The sequence below is a fragment of the Panulirus ornatus genome, chromosome 69 (assembly GCF_036320965.1).
Source record: "Panulirus ornatus isolate Po-2019 chromosome 69, ASM3632096v1, whole genome shotgun sequence".
Classification (NCBI taxonomy): domain Eukaryota; kingdom Metazoa; phylum Arthropoda; class Malacostraca; order Decapoda; family Palinuridae; genus Panulirus; species Panulirus ornatus.
Genome location: NC_092292.1, coordinates 8,885,682 through 8,891,947, shown reverse-complemented (window position 1 = coordinate 8,891,947; position 6,266 = coordinate 8,885,682). Strand labels below are relative to the sequence as shown.

At 38.6% G+C, this 6,266-nt stretch overlaps 1 protein-coding gene across 2 annotated transcripts in view; it reads left to right on the top strand.

The window, feature by feature from the left end:
• The window catches only part of LOC139747711 (lachesin-like), a 263,613-nt gene extending 258,195 nt beyond the window's left edge, over positions 1 to 5,418 (top strand). For both annotated transcript variants that reach the window (XM_071660318.1, XM_071660317.1), the window contains exon 12: positions 1 to 5,418. This exon is cut by the window's left edge and continues 923 nt beyond it. The gene's annotated coding sequence lies outside the window, so the exon portion shown is untranslated.
• The last annotated feature ends 848 nt before the right edge of the window (positions 5,419 to 6,266 follow it).

Genomic DNA, 6,266 nt, shown 5'->3' with positions numbered 1-6,266 from the left:
CTGACGACAATGATGGAAGGATATCTCGCCTGTCTTAATGATCTACTGGACTCCCGGCTCTCTTTCACGGAAGCTTTCATGGCCAAAACAAAGTCAGGGTAAAAACGAAGGCTGATTAATGAGAAAGTGTGAAAATGTTACTTCCATTGCAATAGGTATGTAAGGAGTGGACTTGGTGATCGACAACATTTATAACACCTACTTCCTAGTTCTGGTGAATTGTATAGTGACTATAATATTGGACTGTATTGCCTTTCAGTTTCGACATGTATGAATATCGTAAGATTTTTCTTTCTTAGTTTCAGTTAACACACCGCCACATGCAGAGGAAATTGTTATGAGGCTGAGAGCCATGAGAAATCCCGGCATTCCCTTTCGTATTTCAGAATATTATGAATATTCATCATTAAAGTGAGTGTTCAGTGTATCGTCTCTTCTGCTAATGTATTCTGAACGTTCGACGTTTACTGTTACTGGATAACTTCATCCTAAGTCTAACACGGGTTAGAAATTTTTGTTTGGCTTACATTTTTTTTTTAGCACACAGGTGCACATAGACGACCTACACACATTGCGCATATACATCCTTACCGTCGGAGGACATAATATATATATATATATATATATATATATATATATATATATATATATATATATATATATATATATATATATTTATCTATATATATGTGTGTGTTTGTGTGTGTGTGTATGCGTGTTTGTGGGTGTGTGTGTGTGTGTGTGTGTGTGTGCGTGTGTGTGTGTGTGTGTGTGTGTATGTGTGGGATGAGCAGAAACCATGAAGATGAGCAGAGAAAATCAAAGTGACAACCCGTGCCGACTATTGAAGAGGCCCCAGGACGGGTGAACTTGACTCTAGTGAGTGAGAGACCACGAGACGGCAATGCTGAGTTGTATAAAGTGTATCACCTAGTGTCAAAATGTTGGTGACGACCATTTGCATATATATGTATACATATATATATATATATATATATATATATATATATATATATATATATATATATATATATATATATATATATATATATATATATATATATATATATATATATATATATATATATATATATATATATATATATATAAAAGGGAAGGGAGCGGGGGGCTGGAAATCCTCCCCTCTCAGTTTTTTTTTAATTTTCCAAAAGAAGGAACAGAGAAGGGGGCCAGGTGAGGATGTTCCCTGAAAGGTCCAGTCCTCTGTTCTTAACGCTACCTTGCTAACGCGGGAAATGGCGAATAGTATAAAAGAAAAAAAAAAAAATATATATATATATATATATATATATATATATATATATATATATATATATATATATCATCTAACAAGAAAGTATGCACTTCCTCAGTAAGTGATGGTCTGTCATTGACTTGTACCTGGTGTAGGAATGTCAGGCAGAAAGCCATCTTGCGCATGGCTGGAGCTACAGAAATTGTCGGGAGAACAAACACAGACACCTGCTGTACATATCCTGAGCGTTACGCCAGCCTCTTCCACCCGAAAAAGCTGTGTTCCCTTCACCCCTCTCTATGATCCTCTGTGTAATCATGTTCTCGCCGGAGGAGCCTTAATTCAACTCTTTGTATCAATAGTCTTGAACCTGATTCACGATAGCATATATGAAGTTGTGTTTAGCAGAATGACTACTTCCTGCACTGTTGGGTAAGTGGTTCGAGAGGGATGAACCAACTCCTTTCCTTTCAAGTCATTTTGATTCCTTGTCTTTGGTAATCATCATCTTCAAGGTCTCTCCATTGTTAAAGTCATGCTGTTGTATTCCTTGCTACACGGTGGTATTTCACTGTATTGACGTCCTTGAGGAACATGTCAGCTGTCGTACGTTGTATTACGTACGGAACAAAATACATATGGAACGGTCCAGACCACAAATGGTGGTGAAAAGCGTAATGCAAGTGTGGAAGAAGGTCTGCTCTTGGTTTGTCGTCATCAGGTGAAAGTTCTAGCCCATGTATAGGCAGCAAGGTGGGTCAAAGGTTGAAGTAAGCCAGGGGTATGGTCTCTGAAAGACAGATGTACTCGGTGAGGAGAACTAAGAGAGTTATGATCGCCACGTCAAGAGAGACGAATCTTAAGGGCTAATCAGGTTTATGGTACACATTGAGAACCAATATCATGTAAATAAAAGCAGTGTAGAGTCGGAATCTTCAGAATGACATTACGCAGGCAGTTATGTAGAATTATGAAAGGTTACCATCTCATTAAGAAGTTTAAGAACATATTTGATTGTTATGTTTGAGAGAGACAAATTCAGAGATACATAATAAAGAAAACCTTTAGCAGTTGCACGACAGCACTGTCGACTTCAAGCGATGGAATTTCAGGATACTTCACCTAAGTGGATATTTTCTTTTTTTCTTGTTTTACCTAAAATCAAACTGAACACAAGCCAACATGAGATCATGACCGACTATGAGACTCAATACTGTGTGATGCCAAGCATGAGGTGAAGAGAAGTTCTCAGCGGCGAAGGATTGGATTGTTGCTCTTGTTGAAATGGACTTCGAAGTTGATCATGTGTGTCAAATGAACCGAGGAAAAAAAAAAAAATAGGCTATCAATAACTGTAACTATTGTCATAACTGTCAGTATTTTAATATGCTTTTGTGGTACATTACGGGTCACAGGATGGACGTCATTATAATGTTAAAGCCAACATCATTATGGTGCTGCTGCCACCACACCATCTTGTGCCAAGCTATCCACTTGCAGGCTGAGGTATCATCCTTTGCAACTCCTCTCCGGTGCTTTTCCTGTTTCCTACCTGCAGAAAATGATGTACCAGTTCTTCCATGAATGATTAATTTCTAAATGGAACAGGTAATAATATCTTTTTTTAATAAAGTCCGCCGTGATACGAGAAGTAATGTGCCTAAACCAAACCCATCGGATAAAACAGCAGTATATCAGCCGTGTGCGTGACACCGCACACATATGTGAAAACAGTGGCCATAAGCTTGCCTGAGGTGGCCATAAGCTTGCCTGAGGTGGCCATAAGCTTGCCTAAGGTGGCCATAAGCTTGCCTGAGGTGGCCACAAGCTTGCCTGAGGTGGCCAAAGACTTGCCTGATGAACATATACATCAGAGTGTGTGATCGAGGTAACCCAGCAGATGTACCCAAGTCAGGTGAAACGTAGGCGTGATAACCACGAGAGCTGTGTAGAGATAGTAGAGGTGTTAATACTAAGTCATATTAACGAAGGGAGGTGTAGCGGGATTCGGAAGGCGGCCCGGGTTAAGTTGCTGTGGTGTAGGCGGTGATGTCCTGGACTTAACACGGGGTTATGCCGAACCCTGGAATGGAACCCATATATTACTGACTGTCATGATACCTAATGGGAAGTGGTCAGCTTCATCCTTTAATGCTTGAGGAGTTAACGCTTCCTAAAGTCTTGTACAGATGATTGTATCAGGTTATAGTATGTCAGAATCTTCCAAAAAATATGTTAAATATATGCCTAAATGTGTGACCCACAAGTTAATCCTCGTGAAGTAACTTGTTTATATGCAGCCTAACAAAAGATATAAGATTGTACAGTGTATATTAACACTTACTGACGTCTGCCAAACGGTGTTCCTTCTCCTTCTTTATGGTAAATACTCAAATTATCATTTAAGCTTCGAAACACAGATGAATCCATTTTTCCTTATCCCCAGTCTATTCCATCTGTCTGAGGAATGAATGTCTCCTCCTGACGTGAGATCATCACAGTCGCCAGTTTCTATAAACTTTGGGAGCTACACTGACCTCTGTGGTGAGAGTTAGTGATCACGCACACAGCTCAACCTGGCACGTAATCCCTTCTCAGTCCTGTCGACCGTGAGTCTGAAATTAGAATTTAAGAATGTTCATTGTAACCACAAGAGAACTCCATCAAGACCCTTGATGACTTCTCTCAAGTTTGATTCGTAGTCGTGATTGGCTTTCTAGTTTATGGTGTTTGTCCCCAACTTCTAGCCCCCCATCCCCACAAGTGTGTGTCCTGGGTTGACTGTACGTGACCTCAAGCTTCTCTTCCTCTCTCTCCCTCTCTTTCTCTCTCTCTCTCTCTCTCTCTCCCTCTCTCTCTCTCTCTCTCTCTCTCTCTCTCTCTCTCTCTCTCTGGACCATCGACTTGTTGTCCAGTGTGTGAACATAGCATAATGTATACATATCGCTTGTGTCGCTCAGTGCGTCCCATAATGTGGCGGGCGCTTGACACCCATGGCAGATATATGGCATCAAACCGCCCACCAGGAGCAGCCAAGCCGATGGATAATGTTCCTGATTCTATGTATACAACCCTGTAGTGGGTGTGCCAAAGAGCAGTCACTCCCTTTGATTATTATTATTCCATGAGTTTCTGCATCTACCATATGACCTTACATATACATATACATATATATTGGAAAGGATCACAATATTGCGCGTGATCAAGATATTCTTATGAGTCCATGGGGAAAATGAAACCACGATAAGCTCCCAAGTGCACTTTCGTGTAATAGTCACATCATCAGGGGAGACACAAGAGAGAAATATAACAGTCAGTTGATGTACATCGAAGAGACGAAACTAGGACTCCATTTGTGTCTCCCCTAATGATGTGACTATTACACGAAATAGCTCTTGGGAACTTATCGTGTTTTATTTTCCCAGTGGACTCATAGGAATACATATATATATATATATATATATATATATATATATATATATATATATATATATATATATATATATATATATATATATATATATATATATATATATATATATATATATTCACTGAACTGAACGATAATTTGCGAGTATGCATGTGTCTGCCATACTGTGCTGAGAGTTCCCATTGGTACACTTTGATATTACATGTCCATGCAGGTGCCCTGTGCATGCTGCAACCACTGTATGACTTACTCACGAGGAGAGATGATTGTGTAGGGATGGACAGTGAGTAATGTAATGATGTAATGTCCTAATGATCTTATGACACATATGTTGTGTATATATATATATATATATATATATATATATATATATATATATATATATATATATATATATATATATATATATATATATATATATATATATATATATATATATATATATATATATATATATTTATGGTTAGTTGGGGGGAAAATGTAACAAAAGAAAAAGGGAAAAGAACATACTCAAACTGTCGTTTTCTTGTCATCAGATTTTTATTGTGGTCATCAAGGAAGATCATGGAGGTTATCGTTTTTGCCTGAGATCATTTCATGGTATGTAACCCTGAGACTGGAAGGCATGATGTCTTTGGCTTCCCATACTCCTACAATGCTTTATTGACTTGTGTTCTGCCGTGAGCAGTGTTGTACATAATTACCTGACTCTACAATAAATGTTGAAACCTACCATGGGTTTATTCATTCATCACATCTTTATTTAAAATAATACAAATTTCAACATGTTTCATTCTTGTGGTAGTTTGACAAACATTACATTTGCCCAGAGGTTTAGAGTCGAATGTTGTCAAAGAAATCTTCATCAAGCACTCTACAAATCTTTGGCACTGTCGCTAAGATGAGGATGTTTAGTTGAAAAAGCGAGGCATACAGACAATTTATGTAGATTGTCAAAAGCCATGAAGGATCTTTATAGATCTATCAATCCTGTTCTTGTTGGCAGGAGGGGTAGGTAAAATGTCTGAAAAGAGGAATCTAAATGTTCTAACTCTGAGTGACACTAAGCTCAAGGGGAAAAGAGCAAAGTGCTTCAAAAAGGTTTTAGGGGTAAAGTCACTATAGAGTGTGAAGAAGAAAACTAAGGAAAGGGTATCACTTTTGCTGAAGAATGAGTTGTGAGAATGTGGGAAAAAGTTTAAATAAATGGGCAATAATCATAACCAAATACTGATGGGGGTTAAACTGAGAGAAGCTCACGAGTTATGGGTAATTGTTTGTTGCTATACAACTGGAAGTGAGAAGGAGAAAGAGAGACGATTAGTTTGGGAGGAGCTGAGTAGGTACCCCAGCAAAGCAATTCTGATGCAAGAGATCGAGTATTAGTGATGGCTGCTTTGAATGCGATGATAGGAAATGTGACAGTCGAGGGTATAACTGTGCACCACAGGGCGCTCAGCGTTATGAATAACAATAATGAACAGCGTGAGGAGTTTTGTGCACAAAATGGACTATTGACTGTGTATACTTAGTACGAAAAGGGGGAACACACGTTCACAGGCGAGCAAGAGACTATTGTAT